The following is a 22,922-nucleotide window of genomic DNA, read 5'->3' on the forward strand; positions in this document are numbered from 1 at the left end:
GAGGTTATCAGGATTGTTGGCTTTTACAGTGGTGTGCATATGGAACTGGGTCTTCTGTTGGTCTAGAATACACTGGGGGGCCAAGTAAGGTGTTGAAATTTCTGTGGTTTAACATTGGATGCCATTCTGGTGCTGTTTTGTTTGCCTCTGTGATAAGTTGATGAAGTTAAAGCCTAGATTTGTTGAGTTTGTAGGAGAGAGATAAGATATGATTAGGGAAGTGATAGACTTGCTTGGTTTATTGAATTTTGCTTCCTATGGTGACATGGTTGGCTCAGGTAGAACTTTTTGCAAAGTTGGTTGACATATCTCTCTTGAAAGGGAAGAGAAGCAAACATCATTGGGCAAGTGAGGGTCATCAAAGAGTGGTCCAAGGAGGATTTGAAATTATGGTCAGTCTTTCTTGCCAGCTTTAATGGAGTTTCTTTATGACACAGGAAGAATGGATGATGTACTGAGCTGTGTTTGTTTATGGATGCTGCCAGGGCAATATAGCATGATGATCTATCTTGGTGTTGAGTGGGTTGCAGCAGATGGCTAATAGCTTGGCTGTATTAATGGAGGAAGGACATTGCATATTTAGAACTAATGCTACCATTTGAGCAATTTCTAGCTGCTTGGAAAGCATAAAAGAATGAGGAGTAGGAAGGTGTTGTTTTTATCTGATGAGGCAGTGTTACACGTTTTGGTTAGGAAGTCAACTAGGCCACCTTTAGTTTTGTTGGTTTTGAGGAAGTTAGAGTTGCAGAGTCTGTTAATCTATTTTAATGTTTCAGTTGAGCATATACTGTGTTTGGAAAATCACATGAGGACAGCCTGTCCCAGTTTCAGTTTTGCAGGTTTCAGTCTTTGGCACCAGAAACAAAAATGGAACCAGTTTAGCTGACACAGGAGGTATGGAGCAATGGAAAGCTGTAGCCAGGTGGTTAATACAGCAGACTTGGACAGGCTTCACAAGGAAAACTTACAATTCAGCGTTAGCTTTATTCTCTTCATTTGTTGGTCAGCTGTCATTAAAGGAGAGAAGGTAGTCAGTGGTTTTAGTGATACTATATACTGTGCATAGGTGGTGTCAAGGCAAGGTGGTCAGATCAGTCAAGGTTCACCTTTCCACCTTTAGTGTGGTGGCTCGATTGGCAGGTTTGGAAGATGTGATGAAGGCCTGTGTTGTGAGTAGGATGGTGAAAGACTGGGAATTGTTAATTGAATTGATACTGTTGGCAATTTATGTAACTACTTCACTCTTCACAGTTAAAGCAGATTTACTTTATCATTTTGGGACATATTCTAATGCTGCAGTCTTTAGTAGGTAAGATGGAGAGGTTAGCTATGTATGAAAGAAAAGAGAAGTTGCATCACTGTTAAATAATTGCTGATATGGCCTGTCTGGGAGGGGCAGTGTATGTGTCTGAAAGCAACAAGTTGAAATACATTATTGTGGGCATGGCATATTTCATTAAATAAAAAGAAAGTGACTGTCTTCGAGGTGACAAGGTTTGGGTCCCTAGAGCATGTAGTTCAGAGGGATTGAACATTATCTTTACATGGAGCATGTCCAACAGCTAAATGATAACTGACATAGCTTTGATGTTAGGTAGAGATCACCTCTGAATGATATGCCACAGAGTAAAGCTGGAATTTTTGAGATGTACATGTGTAGGGGCAATCATATATATATATATATATATATATATATATATATATATATATATCATTTTTTTTTTTACTATTGAAAGTCTGAATCGGCTTCATTCGACCATGTAAAATGTCAATCTCAAATGCTGAATATGAAATTTCAAATAGGAAACCAAAGTGAAATGAATACATCCACAACAGTGGTTCAATGTATTCGACATAGCAGGAGGTGACATCACTCACCTCCTGCTATGCACATTAACATACCATTAAACTCTACAGTCAACGGTACGTTAATTCTACTATTTTGCAGGGGGGCAAGGCACCCCTGCACCTTCCCTAGCACATTAAATATACCAACTCCGAGATCGCACTACAGTGAGGAAATGAGCTAATTCCCTGTTTATCACTGAAGTGCTAACACAATTCACAGTTGTCAGTACATCGCTGTAAAAGGTCGAGTGCATCATGCAACTTGATTAAACTTGGTTGAACTATGTTGGTTCAATTTCCTGCCCCTTGTACACCATGATTGGGGATTATGTCCTGACACTCAAAAGTTCAGCATGCAACTATACCATTTATTCTGCACCTAAAAGCACAGCTTAAATCCAGGTTATGAATGAATATCCAAATGTGTTGAAAAATGTTAATAGAAAATGTGAAATTGTTTCAGAGCTAAACCATGTTTTGATAGACTGTAGAAGTAGGCCTACCTTGTTGTTAAAATATGCCAGACTGGAAATATGGCTTGATTTTACTTATTTCCCATTACAGGTGGATATATGACTTCTGCTTAGACTGGGAAATGCAGCAAATCTTCAAAACATATCTTTACTAGGTCTATTTACATCGGAATTCAAAATCATAAATATTTATTCAGGGAAGGCAAGGTGTTTGTTACAGAAAAGCAGAAATGCAAATATGACATGGACAACGCTTCCTGTACCTGTCAGTGGGGGAATGTGGTGTAGTCAATATGCCACTGAACTGCACTGAAATCCCTAAGAGCAGAAACCTTGTCTTATGTGTCTTTTGTATCAATACATTCTATTATAACTCCGTGAAAGTTTTAAAAGGTAACTACATAGTGGTCTCTTAAGTTATAAAGAACAACTTGTCAATGATCATCTAAAGTAACAAAGAAATAATATTAGCTTGATGGTGTAGATGTCAGGTGTAGCCCAGAGGTGGGTGTCTGTGACTGACAGGCTGTTGCCTGAACATCTAAGTGTGAGCATTAAATTAAAAAGACCATCAGATAAACTAGTTCTCCAATTCTGCATTTGATATTTAGACTTTGCACAAAGTAAGTCCTTGTATAGTGTTTCAGTTTTCTGAGTCTTTTGTCCCCTGTGCCTACCAGTCATCAGGTCTCTTGTTTCCATAATGGCTTTAATTGCATGTGCTCTGTGTCCTATAAATATACTGTGCATAACTCTACTTGGACTTCAAGGTTCATCAAGCATCTCCCTAAACAAAAGAGTATCACAGATCTCTATTCAGGCCTAAAGGAGAGGAATCACTTATGACATCCCCTAGGATGCAGTTTTGCTGGCAGGGTCAGATCATCATATTTAATTTTAGAATGATCACATACATGATGGCGCAGGATGTGTGTGTGCATGCGTGCTCCTCCATTTGTGTACTATTACATTTGGTATGCTCTTCTTGTTGTGTAGATCCACACCACTGCTTCTATTTTTCACAAAAATTCAGGCATACAGTGTTTCCCTTTGCACACTCCTGCCTCAGAAGCAGTGCTATAGAACAAAACATAAATCACCTTGGCAGACATTGTTGAGTCTTTATATTAATCCCAGTGAATATATGTATTTGATAAATGCATAGAAATTTAGGATCACTAAACTTTACTAAAGGAAAGACAGATGACCTGCGATTTGCTGAATCATTTTCAGTGAATCTTTCTGTAACAATAAATTGACTGATTAGGGGGACACACTGTCTCTGTAGCTCAGAGAAAACATGCAGGTTGTAAGACCTCTGGGTAAATTATAACTACATGCAAAGGTAATTTAGATTTGCAGACTCACTCTTAAACTGGTATCACTTTATTTAATCGTAATATTCCTTCAAATTTATTCCCTGTAGTTTAGAACCCTTATGTTTCAACAAACATGAATATTTGACACTTTGTTAGGTCTTCATTTGTCTGTTATTCTCAGCTACAATACATAGCTGTACTCATGGTCAGCTTTCTTCTCCAGATTGCAATCAAAGAATCAAGACATCGATGCATGTTTATTTTATTTATTCCCCATAATTTAAAAAGGATAGTCTAGATAAATTTCCTCAGACACCTGCATGTCAACAGGGCACGGAACTGCAATTTTTGGTCATTTACAGGGTTTGGTTACCCTTTTTAGAGAATTTTCCAGCTCTTTGGTCAGACTCTGGTAGAACTTCTTGAGACCCCAAAGTTTTGTTGGCTGTTATTCTGCACAGCAGAAATTTTAAATAGTTTTGGATCTCGTCTACCTCCAGAATGGTATTATTAATGTCTCTGATTATCATCCTGTATTATACTAATTAATTAGTTTGCTTTGAGTTACTGAACAAATGCTTACTGAAGCCCAATTTACCACCCACTTTTTCCTGCTACCCCAATAGCTGTCATGCATCATTTGCAATGCCTAATGTAGGGGCTCTGTCTCCAAAGCCCCTGACCTCTATATATATGTACTACCTCTGACTTGCAGAAAAGGGAAATAATACCATAGCCTCCTGCAGAGAACATGTTTTACAACAACTGTGCAGCTTTCTTTAGTTTGCAGCAGCCTACTGAGACGTAGTAAGCTCATTTGTAGTAGATTAGACGTACTAAGTATGATCAAGTGGGCCCTAAATTAACCATTTTTAACCTGCAACACCTCTGAAAAGAAATTGTATTGGCTAGCATTAGTAGTAGTAGCAGCAGCAGTAGTAGAATTGTGTTTTTTTTTTCAGAAAATGCTGTCTCTGAATGTCATCAATATGTATGCATATATGTTGCTTTGTCCAAAATAACACTGTAACCTAAGCTAAGTATGCATACTAGGGGCAATGAGTATGAAGTTAATGGGGCAAATGTAGTAAGGTTAGTAGAGTATCTGGAGTTAGGTGTAAAGAAACAGTACATATGAAAGGGAACCTATGATTCTTAAGAAATGTCTTTAAAATTTATTTTGAATTATATACCAGAATGGAAGTTAAGAGAACTTAAATTGTACATTATAATATTTTTAAATAATTTGCCAGTATGTTTTAATTACTAGTTAAAAAGCTTGACCTGTAAATACAGAATAGGTTGTCTTGTTGAAGAAACAGAACAGCACAAAGCACTGATGTGATTTTTTGATGAGGCTACTTCCCCACCCGATCCATGAAATCTTGTCCCCCTGTTGGCACACCTGGCCCTTCCATCTTCCAGCATCCAGTGATGCCAGTAGGGTATGAAGATCAGCATCCAACAGGCATTAACAGATTTCTTTATGGTCCTAACATCATCCACTTATCACCCAGCAGATGTTATGAAATACCTACTACACCAAGCCCAGGGTAGGACCACTGTTTTGCACATATGTTGTTCTTGGCTAGAGTGACATGTACTCCTTTGATGGACTTACATCCCCATGTTTCATTTTCCTTGCATGGAATACACATCTCAAGCTGTCCCACAAAAGACATTTCTTCAGCAGGACCAGTGCTAATCATTCCTCCAGTATGGGCAAGATGATGGCACTGGGTTGCTCATTGCCATCCTACCACAATGTGGTCCACCGGTGCCCAGGGAACTTAGCTGAGCCAGAGTCATTTGGTGCATAGCCAAGGCTAAAATATCTATGCTTCTGAAATGGATTAGAAAGTGCTGATGCATTTTCTAAAATGAAATATTCCCTATGAGTAGACTTTTCGAGTAATATAATGTAACAATAAGTCTCAAATTTTACCTCAGTATAATCTTTGTGCTGAACTACTTAGGTGCTATTAATAAATATTAGAAACCACTGTACAAGCAGGAATGTTATTTTTCTAGGCTTGAGTTTTAAGCATTGTATCTAGGAAAAGGTCAATGGAAGAAGATGAAATGTATCAGAAAATCCTGTCTTCCATTTGGTAAGATGTTATTTATCCTTTGTATACTGCCTCTACTGGTAGTGAAGGAGATAGAGAGGTGCGAAAAAAGTAAGTGAGAATATACCTTTAGTGTGACAATCCATCTATGTAGAGGCAAGTTAAAAAGTGTTTACAACCTACCAAAATAAATGTGAACCAGTTTAATGTTAGTGGCAGGAAAATAGCAGTTGTGGCCTCCTCACCCAACAATTTTGTGTTCAATATTTTTTTCTTTACAAAATATCTTTTTGTGGAAGCCATGTGTATAATTTTAATAAATTATTTTTTCCTCCAGCTGCCACATCAGACTGACTGGCCAAACAGAGTGCCATTTACCCATAGTTTTCCATTCATTCTCAGAAAGGTGACAACCGGTACTGTGACTTCTTATATACAGCAACCAAAAAGGTGAGTCATTATTTGACCCCATACAACGCCTTCACTGTCCCACTCATGCACATAAGGAAGGTTTGTAATGTGCTGAATCATGGTTTAGCCCTCATTTCTGCAGCAGTCACATGGTCATCAGTATCATTACCTTTTCTGGCAAACAACCCACCTGCATGCCACTTGCTTCCAGAGGCACCAGTTGAAAAAAAAACATTAGAAAGGCGCCTGCATAAGGAACAGTCAATTATATCAGTTCATTCAATATGGTACTTTTAATCAGAATGCACTACAGTGATGACCCATCTCCGTGAAATTGGACAACAAAAAGTTGCTAAAGTAAAGCCCTGGGTTAAATGGGGCAAATCCCACAATTCAATACAGGGGACACTGATTTGTAGTAGACTATGATATTTTATTGAAATGAAACTTACCTTGCACAGATCTGAATGGACAGTGTGAATCCCGACTCATTCCTGTCCTGGGGCAGTTTTGTAATGACCGACTCATGATAGATCCCCCGGTCAGATACCCCAGTCCTACTGTTTCAGGATGACCTGGATTAGTAATAATTAAAATAGAGACAGCATCAACCAAATAATGGGACTGTAGTGGATGGTATTAAGTACTGAAATGATAAATGCAATATAGGTGCCATGGCTAAGGTTTCATTTTCACCAACTAAGATTTTATTCATGAGCTGCCTGTTCATTTGACTTGGCGATATTGGATTTTGCTGAGAAGTGTATTTGCTGACCATGTTTCACAAGTACATTCATATATCTGTATGCTGCAAATTATATTTGTGATGGAGAATATGCTTGCCCTACAAAGATGATTTATTTTTACTGTCTTCTAGTGTCTGTCTCTGGTAGTGGTTGCTATGGGAATATTACGGAGGTAGACACCACTGGAGCATCATGGGCCACAGCAAAGCAGGATAAGCTCCCTTACAATGGTAAGTCACTCAATCCATCTTTCCGTCAGTTAGGAGAATACTGTTCTTAGTGCTGATGACAATTTTATTACAGTTCTTACACTAATGACATGCAGGTTATTTGACTGGGAACATTTAAGACTGATTTTTAAAAGTGAGGTATATATCATTTTACTGAAATTGTTGCCTTACAAATATTGCAGCATCTTCAGTGTAAATGAATATCACTTTTCAAATAGTTATAACTTCTTTCACTAACTGTCCAGATTAGGTGCATGAGAGATGATCACAGATGGCAGACTTCAAAAACATGGCACTAATTATATAAATTCATAAAAGGATTTTAACTGTGCTATAAGCCAAGAAAATGTTACAGGTCTTGTGTATCAGTCAGTTTGTGGCCAGATTCAAAAGTGTTTTTCTTAGTGTAAGTCTGCTCTGATTGTGAACGACTTGCTCTCAGTGTAAGAGACTTACTTCTATGTGGCACCTAGCTGTAAACTGGCTTTGCCAGGGGCCATATTCCAAAAGAACTCCTCTCAACCTGCTCTCAGTACAAGTGGTGACTTACACTGAGAGCAAGTGTTTTGGAATCAGGCCCACGGTATTCTGAGTTTCAACATTCTGACTTCATGGCTAGTGAATATGATTTACAAGAACATATGTAATGATTACAAGACTCACTGCATTTTAAAACCAATATAGTCATAGGTTTATTTGTTTATTTTGGCATTCTGCACTTACAGTATCACTTGAGTTTATGAAGGCTTCATTTCAATGGAATGTATCTCTGTCTAGGATCATATTTGAATTTAATCTTATTGTTAACCACTTCAATGTAAGAGAACATGTGTGCATGTGTGTGCATGTGTGTGTGTGTGTGAGTGTGTGTGTGTGTGTGTGTGTGTGTGTGTGTGTGTGTGTGTGTGTGTGTGTGTGTGTGTGTGTGTGTGCACGTGTGTGTGTGTGTGTGTGTGTGTGTGTGTGTGTGTGTGTGTGTGTGTGTGTGTGTGTGTGTGTGTGTGTGCACGTATGGGTGTCAATATTACCCCACTTAGAATGCATCCAGAGATGCTGAATTCTAATTATTAAGTTGTAAGATATAAAAAGGCACTATCCTATCACCACCACATGAATTTAAGGAAAAATGACTTTTCACAACACATTTCTTGGTGAAAAAGCCCTGGGTCTGGTATAACCACCAGGCTTGTTGCATGTTGGAATTGGTCATGAACTGGACAGCTCTTACTGCATCACAGGTTACTTGGGGCTGTATTACAATGGCTTGTATCCAGAGCTGAATGCGTACTAATATATAAGGTGGGAGACCGAATGCTCCAGATTACTTCCAGTGCGCAAAAAGAAGGTGCAGTTTGTATCTATTGTAAAGGCAACTGCAGTACCTACATATAAGGAGAGAGAAAGATTTGGCTGTAAAGCTTGAATTGGACCTACCGAAAGCTATGCACTCATAATCCTCATCAGTTGCCTTCTTCCCATTTTCTACACGGGATCAGTGTGCAACTGTCCTCTCATGATTTGGTGTCATTCTCCTACCTTCTTCAACAGTTATGCGTGACTGATACAAGTCTTCTCTCACACGATCCATCAATCTCTTTTGATAAAGGTCTTCATTTTCTCTAACCCTTTTCTGCCTCTCCCAAATCTGCTTCACAAGGTTGTTTCCTGCTATCTTGCACATGTGCCTGAACCACTGTAATCTCTTCTCTTTGACCTTCTCTGCAATTGGAGCTACTTTGGATTCTATTTCGATGTCACCATTTCTTCATCTGTTTAACAGTGTACATCCTACTGCCCATCTTAGGTACCTTAACTCCATTACCTCTAGCTTCCTCAAAGCTCCACCTTCACTGCTCAGGTTTCTGTACATTCAGAAGTACAGGTCACACCACTGTTTTGCACATCTTTCTTTTCAGCTTTTTTAGCATTCTTCTGTCACATACTACCCTGACCTGTAGCAGTTCACTGCAGCACCTCTGATTGTAGCTGTGATTCCCCCCATTCACACTTCTTATCTTCACAACCCCTTGTGCCAGACACTTGAACCTGTTAACGTCTTCCACTGTTTTTGCTTCTATATCAATTTTCAGCTTGTAATAATTTCTCCCATTTGCTGCCATAACTATCTTGTTTGTACTCTGTTTCATCCCGTGTGCCTTCAGTTTTGCATTCCATTCCACTCTCATTTGTTGAAATTCCTTTTCAGAATCTGCTTGTAATGCCACATCATCTGCATACAGTAGTTTTGTTCATCTGTCCCTTCTGACCTATTTGCTAATGTAGTCCTTCACAAGTATAAATTGTAGAAGGCTCAGAACTGAAGCCTGATGCATACCCACTCCCACTGAAAACCCCTCTGTAAGTCTGAAAACTGTTCTGGTGTTATTGGGTCTTTCTGCATAGCCTGCAATATTTCTATTAATGTTTCTGAGACTTCAGAAGATCACAGGACTCGCCAAATTAGCTTTTTTAGGACTCATGCCATATGCTTTCTCCAAGTCCAGGAGTGCCTATTTGGACTCTTTCCTTATGTCTAACTTCTTCTCCATTATCTGTCATACTGCAAACACCAGGTTAGTTATGCTGTATCTTGATCTGAATCTAAAGTGCTCATCTCACATCTTATTTTCTCCTACTCTGTGTATTCATTTATTAGTTGCCCTTTCTAGAACTTCATGCTGTGTGACAGAAGTTTGGTACTACCTACAGTTGTGAATGTCCCCTCTGTACACTAGCATTAGGGATACTTATTCTCCAGCCACTTGTAATACAACTTTCTCCCCATATTGCTATGTGCAATTAGCCTCAGGAGTAATTTCTCCTCTAACTCACCGAACAATTTGATCAAATCTGCTGTGGCCTCATCTGAGCCAGCTGCTTTCTCTGACTTAATTTTCCTTACTGCTTATTCTAGGGTTGGATCTTCTTATTATTTCATTATGGGCTGTGTATAGGACAGTACCACTTCTGTGGGATTTTCTTCATTCAGAAGCTGCCTTGCAACCTGAAAGAGTTTCTTTATGCCATCTGCTGAGTCACTTTCCAGAAGCTGGTAGAGTTCCTCTGATGTCAGCCAGCATTCCTATTAAGCCTTGGCTTTTTTTTAATCTTATTATCTCCCAGTTTCCTGCACTCCAGCTTTCTTTTGATAACTTCCTGGACTTCTGCATTCCTCCACCAACTGATCTCGTTTTGTGCCTAGTTTCCATAGCTTACTTGGATATCGGTTCTCTAGTCTTCACACATGCTTTGAGATGCTGTCATTCTCGTTCATCTCCAGCTATTTCTACTTGACAGCATAACAATTGGTTCTCGGTGATCAGGTCTAATAGAAACAATGTTTGTTCCATTTACTTATTCTTGGTTAAATGGATATACATTCTCATGTAAAGCTGTGGAAACCTTCTGGTCAAATTCTATTAACTTAAAATTACATTTATTTTTACTTTTTCATTTATTAGAGTAATAGCACCCCCCCTGAGACAGGAGACCTGGCTTCTGGCTGTTTAGTCCCCTGTATCCCAATCAGTGCATCAGCATCTAGACTGATAACTGGACTCATGTCACTGACTGGTGATGTTCACAAGACTAAGGAGAACAATATAAGCAGATCACTAGTAAATGGGCAGAGAGGCCTGCCGTTATGGGACTGGATGAGGCAGAAGGGAGCAGGATAAATGAAAAATGAAGCACCAGAACTAACAAAACCCACAGTCCATCCAAAAAAGCTACTAAGCCTTAGGGCTTAGGTGGAACAAAGATATCTGGATATCATGACAGTGCAAAAACATAGTATACAGAAAACCATGCCTGAGTAATAGCTATATCAGGATACATCATATAGAGAGAATTGGAAATGTGGATGGGTGTGGCTCTGTATAACACTGTTCCTAGATGCTTGTCAGTGTTGAAGTAACACCCTGATCTCATTTGAAAAAATGGGGAAAAAGGGGTAGTGGGTAAATTAATGGATGGGTAGATGGATAGATAGACAAGGGGAAAATAACAAAGCACCACAATAAGCAAGTAAATAAGAGGCAAAGTACTGAAGACAGGAAATAACAACATAGTCCACACAATGGTAATATAACCAATGTATATAACTACACAGTGGTTATGTAACCACTGTATATAACCATGCAGTGGTTATGTAACCACTATGTATAACCATACAGTGGAAATGTAGCCACTGTATGTAACCACCCAGTGATTATGTAACCACTGTACATAACCACGCAGTGGTAATGTACCCACTGTATGTTATGTAACCACTGTGTATAACCATACAGTGGTAATGTAGCCACTGTATGTAACCACCCAGTGGTTATGTAACTACTGTATATAACCATGCAGTGGTAATGTACCCACTGTATATAACCACACAGTGGTTATGTAACCACTGTATATAACCACAACTGTATATAACCAGGCAGTGGTTATGTAACCACTGTGTATAACCATATAATGGTAATATAACCACTGTATATAACTTTATAGTGGTAATGTAACCACTGTATATAACCATGCAGTGGTAATGTAACCACTATATATAACCACAACTGTATATAACCAGGAAGTGGTTATGTACTCACTTTGTTTAACCATATAGTGGTAATGTAACCACTGTATATAACCTTATATTGGTAATGTAACCACTATATATAACCATGCAGTGTTTACATAACCAATGTATATAACCATGCAGTGGTAATGTAACCACTGTATACTACCACGCAGTGGTAATGTAACCACTGTGTATAACCACATAGTGGTTATGTAACCACTGTATATAACCACACAGTGGTTATGTAACCACTGTATATAATCACACAGTGGTAATGTAACCACTGTATATAACCACACAGTGGTTATATAACCACTGTATATAACCACACAGTGGTAATGTAACCACGGCAGATGACCACACATTGGTTATGTAACCACTGTATATAACCACATATTGGTAATGTAACCACTGTATATAACCACATAGTGGTAATGTAACCACTGTAGATAACCACACAGTGGTCATGTAACCACTGTATATAACCACACAGTGGTTATATAACCACTGTATATAACCACACAGTGGTAATGTAACCACGGTAGATAACCACACATTGGTTATGTAACCACGGTAGATAACCACACATTGGTTATGTAACCACTGTATATAACCACAAAGTGGTAATGTAACCACTGTATATAACCACATAGTGGTTATGTAACCACTGTATATAACCATGCAGTGGTTATGTAACCACTGTATATAACCATGCAGTGGTTATGTAACCACTGTATATAACCACACAGTGGTTATGTAACCACTGTATATAACCACATAGTGGTAATGTAACCACTGTAGATAACCACACAGTGGTTATGTAACCATTGTATATAACCACACAGTGGTTATTGAAGAACCTCTCAGCATGATGTTGTGCAGTATAAAATGTTACTGATTTAGTTTTTTCCTCAACAGAATGGATGAGATGGTCAAAAGACTCATTTTAGCCATGGGCCAAGTGCATCTGCACATTTCTTCTGTGATTAAATCATTATACATCTGTCATATTGTGTAATTCTTTAATCTAAGATGTTTGATCAGTAAATTTATGTGCAGTAATTAAGGATTTCTATCTGATATTTTGAATGTAGAGGTCATTCTCTTTATATTGCAGCCCACACTTGTGCAGCAGTACATTACAGTGAAGTAAAACAAAATATGCTGATTTTGAAGTTTGAGAATAGATTCTAGCAGATTACCATAAATAAATGGCATTTTAATATTTATGACAATACGATGCTGCCTTTATGTGGACTGACACTGATACATTAGGAATGACATGATTTAAAACTTCCAGGACAAGCCATTTTAAAGTAAAACAGTACAGCTTGGGTGAAATTAATACTAACGTTGAACAAAACATGTAATTGACTGCTTAATACTGTTTGTATGGCTGCCAGTTAGAATTGAGATAATATAGTAATTACTGCTGTAGGGATATGTAATAAAGTCTGACTTTCAAACATGTTAGAATGATCACTACATGCAGTACACTTTAACTTACAGCAACATGAAAATTAAGTGACAGCAAAAGGAAAAGGGATGTTTATTAAAAAGAAATGTAATGTTTGACAGGGTTGAAATGCTTGATATTTTATCATATCAAATCTTATCAAAATCACTTATATTTTATATACTGGACAGCACAGTGGTAGTATTGTCGCCTCATGGCAAGAGATTCTCCAGTCTGATTCTTGGTTGGGGTGCCTTCTGTGTGCAGTCTGCATGTCCTCCTTGCATTTGTGTGAGTTTTCTCCCATGTTATAAAGATATGCATCTGGAGTGTTTCTCCCTGGGCCTCTGCTGAAAGTTGGCTTTGTTCCCAGTTGGACTTTCCCGGTTAACAAATGTTAAATAAAATAAATATTGTATCTGCATTTTTTAACTGAATGCATTAAAATCATGGCTGGTATCTTGAGAAGTACTTGTTTAACATCATAGGTATTTACTCAATGGATTGCAAATATCTTTGCATTTTTTCTCAGTCAAAACTGTATGCATTTGCTCCACGAAAGATGCCATTATGATAAAGTGAAAGTCAACTCCACATTTCTTTACTTTTCTCTCAAATAAGTAGTTTGAATCTATGAGCTATAATAAAATATACATTTTACTAATATGCCTATAAAACTGATTTTTTTCAACTACTTAATTACCTTACTTGATTGAAAATTTACGTTGTTTTTGTTGTACTACTAAGAGTTTTTAAGCATTCATAATTAAGCTTGAACATGCAGTTTCCTCCTGATGTGTTTTTGTGTTCCACTGCTATTTATGCAGCTGGAACTAATTGCCCTTGTCTGAACTCATAGGTTCATAGGTTCATAGGTTGGTACTAGGCTATCAGCCCTAGGGCCTATACAAGCCTAGCCATAACAATTCCCTGGCTATTTCTTCCCGCACTATTTACTTCCCTGGACCCCTGTCTAGCAGGGTGACTGACTTGATCCCCGGGGTGAATTTCCTTTCTCCCATCCAATCGCCAAGGTTCCTTTTGAAGAGGACCAAAGAGGCACTCTGCTTGACATGTATGGGCAATCTATTCCAGAGTCTGGGGAGTCTCTGGGTCAGGAACCTATCCCTCCAGCATGTTTTGTTCATTGTGATGACAAGGTTTAGATCCCTGGAGCGTGTGGCTCTGAGGATTGGGATTTCTTTAAGTGTAGCATGTCCAACAGCTCTGGGTTTGACATGGCCTTGTATGTTAAGCAAAGATCGCCTCTGAGTAGACGATATGCGACAGAGTATAGCTGGAGTTTATTAAGGCGGTCAGCGTGGGGCATCTGCTTTAGGCCTGTGATTCTTTTAGATTTAGATTAGATTTTAATGGACACATGCAAAGCAAATAGCTGCTATTGATATTTCTGTAGCTAATGCTAGCAAAACATTACTTAAATGATGTACATGAAGGTTTTAGCAATTGTAATTTTTATGAACATTGTGAAATATCCCACAACAGGACAGAAATGGAGCCCAGGCAAACTCTGAGGGAAACAATTGTGTAATGAAATTTGAACATGCGGAACAACAACGTGAGACAGTAACATTTTAATTCATGGCTGAGGTATTATAGAGAGAGGGACAGAAGTGAAGAGAGAGGGAGGTGAAGAGAGAGGGCGATAAAGAGAGCGAGAATGAGTGAGGTAGAGAGAGTGTCTTTTATCAATTACCTTTTTCACACTACAACAAAAGAATGCATTTTACTTGCTCGACAAATATTTATATTAGTCAGACAATTAGGGGCATATCACACCTGTTATAACTAATCTGTATTTAAGTACAATGTCACAGAAGAGTGCTGACATTTTATTTTATACTGCCTCGAAGTACAGAGAATTAATAGCTCTGAAATGGGTTTGAAACCCAAGTTTTATATTGATCAAAACCCAAAAAGTGCTGAACCCCATTTTACTATTACCCTATTACTAAGTAAACAAATAAACCTGTACATTTAAACATAAGTATTATTATTTTTTAATGTTTTAGCTACTATTGAAAAACACATATTATTGCTTGGTCTGTTGTCAGCAACTGTGAGTGTCCACATCATGTTTCTTTAGAAACATGGTCTAGACTTAATCACTTTGATAGTAATAAACTTAGGATTCAAACAGACTTAGAATGAAGGAGATAATTAAAAAATTACCATGCTTACACATAATACAATACATTTACTGAGGAAAATTGTTTAAATGATGAAAGTATTACCAAACTTTCTGTGATTTAAATTACATCATTGTGAATTTAAACCCCATTATATATATATAAATAAGACTTTAACTGCAGATAAACACTGTCCTCGGGATTCATGAAGCTTGCACCAGGTGCAGGCATTGCATCAGCATTCTAACACCAAAGATGTCCACCGAGCGATTCAGGTATGAGCTGTTTCCATGTGCACTACCTGTGTACGCTACACCCACACAACTCCTGAGCCTTGTATGCTAATTACCCCATGTGCAGCAGTGTAGCATGAAAATGAAGGTATTTAGTGATTCAGGAAGTGGTGCAGGTGTAGTGTAAGCATGCAGAAATGTAAACCATAGAAAACAGTTTACATTTTTGCAAACATAAAATCGGAGCTATGACAGCCAACCAAACACATGTATTATATTGTTAATATATGCCAATGGCTAAATGTATAGCCATTGTTATAAAAAATGTACAAAATACAACAGCCATTGGCACAAGGTAAGTCAACACCTGAACAGTAAATTAAGTTATCAGCATATGCAGATACTGTATGTATAGATTCATAGGTAGATACTTGGCCAACTGCTAGAGGCCATTCATAAGGCCAGCCAAAATGTGTCAGCTTTTGCTACCCCATTGATTCATTAACTGTCCCTCTGTGGAGCAAAGCCAATGGCAGGATCCCTGCGGTGCATCTACTGTTCCCCATCCACCCTTCAAGGTTTCTCTTGCAGAGTGTTAGTGAGGGGCTTTGTATAATGTAGTTAGGGATGTTGTTCCAAAGTATGGGGAGTGTCTGTGACAGGAAGCTGTCCCTCCAGCATCTTCCAGTTATTGTTGTGGCATGGTCAGCTCACTTCAGTGTGTTGCTCACTGTGATATGGATTCCCATAGGTGGAGCATATCCATTAAGCCTGATTTCGACATGGCTGTGTTGGCCAGTGGAGATCATCTCTGGGTAAACGAGATGTCACTGAGTAAAGCAGGAGTTTATGCAGTCTGGCTGCATAGGCCATATATTGAAGGCCAGTATTCCCCTTGATGAGGTACATTTGTGGACCCCCCAGCTGTTGGACATGTCCTCTGAGGTACATCCCACATGGGTTATTATACCCTATGATGAGACTGATGAGTAAAGGGGCACTATAACCTATGTATGTCTAGATGGGAATCCTTTAGTAATCAGATGGCCTACATAGAAGGATGTCCTAACTACTGTGGAGATATGATTGTCAAAGGGGAGATCACTATCTACCTTAGTCCCCAGATACCCCATTACCTCATCTGTATTAAAGTGGCTGCCACTCATGTGTTAATATGTGGGTGCCAATTCCACAATGGAATGACCATGCAGTTAGTGGCACTTGGCTGGAGGCCGTGTCGTTGGCACCCTGTGACATTCTCTGTGAGGCCCCTTGAGGGATGTCCGTGTCAGCTGAATTATCAGTCATGGCTCCCAGTTTGCAGTCATTGCCAAACATGGTCTGCCGTAGACCACCTGTGTTTGCCTGTACATCTGAGATGTATATGCCAAACAGTAAGGCTCCCTGGACTGAGTCCTGTGGGACACCAGTCATGACTGTTCAAGAGTTGGACCTGGAGACTGCTAGTCATACCATGTGGGTTCTGTGTGTAAGCCCGTTGACAACCCAACCTGTGATGTATGAGTGAATGTACAGGCTGGTGCGTTTGTCAATAATACCTGAGTAGGGCATGGTGTCAAAAGCCTTGGTGAGGTCCAGGTAGTATGTGTGAACCACCTCCCCCATCATCTGACGTCTTGGTGACTGAATGTAAGATGTCAAACAGGTTCAGTAGGCATGAACTGCACTCAACCAAGCTGACCTGGGATGGGTCACATGTTCGGAGGTTACCAATGTCATTGTTAATGAGTGCCATGAGGATGCGAACCATACCATTGCAGACCAGGGTAGTCAGGCTTATGGGGTGGTAGTTACCATGGTCACTTGTGATTCCACCTTGATGGAGGGGAATAACCATTGCCACGTGCCATTGTATGGGCATATAGCCTGTGGAGAGGCTGAGGTAGGAATGCTTAATTAGGTGGGGGGTAGGTTGTCTTGTACAGTTTGCAAGATGCAGTCAGGGTCAACATCTGCCTCCATTGCTGCTGTGTTCTGCTGTTAGAGAGGGCCATTTCCACCTGTGTGTCTCTGATGGTTGGGATACTGCACCTTTTGGGTAGTGTTGTGGGCTCTTTAGGGGGTAAAGTATGCACCGAATGTGTCCGCAAGGATGTTGGCGATATCAGTAGGGTCAGCATATGTTGTGCTATATTTCACTAGCGGAGTACAAATCTGTGTGGGTAGATCCTTGACATAGCCAAAGAAGGCTTTGTGGTTATCTTTCGAATCCTTGCATATTCTCCTGCTGATGTTAGCCTTGGATGATGTCATGAGGGACTACGTATCATACTAATAATGGTCACGGATGTCTGCCCTTCGTGGGATTTGCTCTATGTCTGGAACACTGTCCTACTTCTGTCGTATAGCCTGTTTATTGCAGAGGTCCACCAGACTGGTGTCCTTGTCTAGGAGGAGTGAGTCTTGGTTTACCAGTGATGGCACGATCCATGCATCCGTGTAGGTTCTTATAGACTGCATTTGTAAATCTGTCTGTATCTTGAGCAGTATTTCCCCTTAGCTTGGGGGTTATGAAACCCCCACCCCTGTCACTAGTAGTGTAAATTTAGCTGTAGGAAAGGTATACACTGTGGTATCTGTGGGTGGGGGAGATGCTAGGGTGTGGAAACAGTGAATAGTCTGTGGTCAGATCTAACCAGTGACCGGTTAACCTCCACTATGGTGCACCTGTTGCCCATGTTGGTGATGACCACATCTAGTAGTTTCCACCCCACATTAGGGAGGTTATCACCTGATACAGATCATATAAGGTGATACATTCCAGGAAGTGCTGGGCGTGGAAGTGAGTACCAGAGTACATTTCTCAGTTAATGGTATGGTAGTTGACATCGACCAATGCCAGGGTGTGCATTAAGACTGTCATATTCTCCACTGTCTCCAGGTAGGCAGAGTGGAGGGCCTGGGTCATGGAGGGTGATAAGTAGCAGGCCACATTCCACATTGTAACTGTGGCTGATGTTAGCTGCACATGGATGATCACAGAAGTATCATGCTGCCCCATCCTGAAGAGTGGTCTGAGTGCATGCATGTTGTGATCACAACCCCTAGTGTTGAGTAGCATAATCCTCATTGAATCTGCTAATGAGCTGTTTACGGAGCTGGTATTCACCTTCGAGACTCTCCTAAATAAGGCACCATGGGGGCGCCCATAACCTTGGCCAATATTCCAAAGCCTAAGGCTGACACATAGGCTGGTATGGTATCATTGCATGCATGTTCCTCATCTGTGCTTGTTTTTCATCTCCCCTGTAGGTAATCTACTGGTAAGCAATAGAAAGCCTTAAACTTATACAAGTCTTCTAGCTTCCAAGATAAGCTTTTGGAGTGACTAAGTATCAGTGTTCTGTATGTTCTTGTTGTACTCTACTGTTTTCTGGCTACATGGTGAGTTCTCACTGTATATTGTGATCTGAAGATCTGTTTATTCACATATTATAGCTGTGATGGCCTGCACATTAGAAGTTCACAGATAGCCTACTACCTATCTGCCCAAGGGCAATTAGAAGCATAGCTACAGTGTGTTGGCCTTCCCTGCACCATTGATGAAGTAACTCAGCCTCTGTCAAGCATAGCCAATGAAGCAATTCCAGGCATAGTTGTGGAAGCTGTTGAAGACTGGGATTGTGGAGGGTGATAGGGGCACTTAGTGATCTAAAGAGGGCATGTTAATGTGGCAGTTCAACACCATTCAGTTCCCTCAACAGGTCTTGCAGCTATCAAACTGGACAGGCTCCCCCACCCCCTGGCTGTGTGGATCTGGGACACATGATCCCAGGGTTGTATAGTCTGTTACCCATTCATTCAACAAGGTTTCCCTTGAAGTGTGTCAGTGAGGGGCTATGCCTAATGTAGTTAGGAATGTAATGTATTGTCTCACAGTACATTTGTTATATGTTGTTATTTCAAGAGTACGCGAAGCTCAATGAGTTTGGGGGCTCCCGCCCTTTGCTTAGCCTAGCTTATATATAGAAATCATCTAAATAGGAACTAGGCGGAAGCAACATTAATGTCAACAGTGTAATGGTTACAGTATCTGCATAGTATCTGTGCATTCGAGGTTACAATTCCGATAAAGGCTGGCATGTTTATCATGTGCAAAAGTATACCTTAACCACAGCTTGCATATATAGGTAGTAATCATCTGTATAATAAACATCCGAAACACCCATATAAACCCACGTGTGCTGGAGAGTACAGTCAACATAGAATGTAATGTTATGTCAGCACATAGTGAGATGTTACGTCACTGACATGTATATATCTGAAGTAGTTAGCGAATGTGGCCGTGTTTGTGAGCACAGGTTATACATTACAAAGTTTGTTTAACTGTATTTAACTGCTGATAGAATGTCACACAAACACTTGTAAACATGCTTACAACTGCTTAAATGAGCCTTATTCTGCAGTAAAAAAAAAGATTTGTAAAGCATCGCAGGTGTCGAACCTATAGTCATGGGACTTACCACTAAGCCATCCGAGGTGTACACATGTTTCATGGTCTTGGGACTACACCTTATACCATATGCATTTCACTGTAATGATCACAAATGGGACAGTCACTTTGTGTACATATGTACAGTACATTGTAATGTACTGTAGTTGTGAACCAACACATTCCAGTCTACAGATGTATTACTGTTACAAACTAATACGAAATATATATATATATATATATATATATATATATATATATATATATATATATATATATATACAGTTACATCAATAGCCATATATATAAACATCTATGAACATACTACGTGACACAGAAGCACCTCAAAGGAATTGGAGTGTAGACAAAACACATGCAGCTCTTGTATTATTACAATTAATATTAACCTAATTCATCATAGAAGGGGTGGTTGTTGTGTATCTGAAGATTGAGGTGGGGGAGGAATGATGGGTAATGCAATCATGCATCAAGGAGGGCCTGTGTCGGATATCCAATAAGTGAATTGGAGAGGCATACATGGAGTATGGGGACAATATAAAAAGGACACAAAGCAAGAACCTTTCTCATTCATGTACACCCTGTCATGTCACATTGCAACACCTAATTTCACAATCATATGAACATTAACATGTATCAGACATATGTGCACCAACTGACTGTCTCATTTGTTTTCAGTAGTGAGGAATGTCTGTAGTACAATATATATTCTAAACACCATAACATTCGTACATATCTCAGATGCCTTACTGGTAAAGTCAGTGACTGCGGTGTTCATGGTCCCTGGTTCAAGACCTGCAAGGGCTGTTAGGTTATTTTGAGGGCCAGAATAAGGGCTTTTGGATGCAGGTAGATTAAAGCACTTTTAAGTGGTTGTAAGCAGGTTTCCACGTGTTTGCGTGACGGTAAGCGGCACTGAAACATGGTAAACGGAGAAGCGCTTCACAAGTTTGACCTTTGCTTAACGTTGCGCAGACCACGGGCAAACCTGCTCACAACCACATAAATGTGCGTTATTCACACTTTCCCTACCAGTGCCTACTCTGAGAGGTAAAATAATAACACCTTCCAGGAGTAGAACCTGCAACCATGTACTCCATCCTCAGAGTAAGCTAACACTAAGCTACCTGGGATGTACCTATCCCAGTTGTGTATGCAGACAGATTAAAATACAAAAGGGAGGAATGTGTTGAAATAGGACAACCCGCCATGTACCCAATTAAAGGTGTATGCTCATATATAGATATATATAGAGAGAGAGAAGGAGAGATACATAGAGACATGTTGATATATACAGGTCTACATATATATGTTGATATATAAATAGGTTAAAACATCTGCACATCTATGGAGGTACAGATAAACGTATGCAATAAGGTATATATCTATATACATATACACATATACACACACATATATATGTGTATATATATATATATATATATATATATATATATATATATATATATATATATATATATTTATATATATATCTATATATATATTTTACATTTGTTAACCGGGAATTTCCGACTGGACCAAATCCATTTTCAACGGAGGCCCGGGGAGAAAAGCTCCAACATCACTTTATACAAATACAGTACATCCAGCATAATACACAAAACAGGTTACATAATGTATGCTGAGCATAGTACTACAACAAGAATTAATAAAACAAGAATTAATAAAAACACTCCAGGTAAAAGAAGATATAGAACATGGGTAAAAAGACAATGTCAGTCATACATTGGTAAGAAAAGAAAATATATCCAGTAAGATTTTACAGTTGAAAGTACCCTTTCAGATGACCAAGCCTACAGGGGATCAGAGCTCCAGCATATGATCAGAGAGGAATTTGGGGAGTTAATAGTAGTATGGGTAGGGTTATTTGATACAAGGGCATAACCAGGTACTAAGAAGGTGCGATTTGAGGGAGTTTTTGAATATGGATGTGGAGGGGGCAGTGGACACGGATAGGGGAAGAGAGTTCCAATTTCTGGCAATGGCGTGGGAGAAGTGTGCTTTCCCTGCATTATTGTTAGCCTTGGTGATGGAGAGGAGAGATTTTTCACTGGATCTTAGGTACCGGTTTGCATTATAGATAGTAAGTAGGTTGGATAATGAGGGTTTTTTTCAGAATATTTGAGAATATTGTAGGTTGTGCCCAGCTGGTGATAGTTAAGTAGCTGTGGTAGCTCAAGCCATTTTAGTTCTTAGTGCAGCACAGTGATGGGTTCTATAGGTTGAGTTAGTAGCAAACTTGGCTATTTTATTGTAGCATGATTCTAGTTTGTCTAGGTCACACTGTCTGATTTGGGTAAAGATTGGTGCTGTGTATAATAGAGTTGAGAGGAGGTGGCTTTGTGCAAGAGTGACACTTGCTTTTTGTGAGAGAAAGGACTTATGCCTGTATAGGGAACCTAGTTTTTTGTGTACTAGTTTTATGGTATGTGAGATGTGAACATCAAAATGGAGATTATTGTCTATTTCAATGCCCAGAAGTTTGGTGTGGTTAGAAGGGGAGATGGTGCCATCCTTAGATGTTATGTTAAAGGAGAGGTTTTTTTTTGATCTATTAGGGGTAAATAGTAGCAGTTTTGTCTTTTTGAGATTTAGAATTAGTTGTATATCCAATATCCATTTTTCTACTGAGATAAAGGTATCTTGGGTGAGTGTATGTAGGGTGGTGGGAGATGAGGCAGAGCAGATCAGGGTTGAATCATCCGCATATTGTATGAGTGTAGCATGTTGTGCAGAGCATTTGAGGTTATTTGTGAAAATAGAGAACAATAGCGGGCCCAGTATAGAGCCCTGTGGGACTCCTATGGTGGTTGGAAGTTGTGTAGACAGAGTTCCTTTCCACTGGACTGATTGTTGCCTGTCAGACAAGTAGCTTCTGAACCAGGCTATAGTAGAGGAGGTGAAGAATAATGATGTTAGCGAGTCTAGTAG

General features: G+C 39.4%; 1 pseudogene; it reads left to right on the plus strand.

Moving 5' to 3' along the window:
- The window catches only part of LOC122802517, a 239,926-nt pseudogene that overhangs the window by 101,073 nt on the left and 115,931 nt on the right, over nucleotides 1-22,922 (plus strand).

This window comes from Protopterus annectens, chromosome 5.part0 (genome assembly GCF_019279795.1).
Source record: "Protopterus annectens isolate FY-2018-M chromosome 5.part0, PAN1.0, whole genome shotgun sequence".
NCBI lineage: Eukaryota > Metazoa > Chordata > Ceratodontiformes > Protopteridae > Protopterus > Protopterus annectens.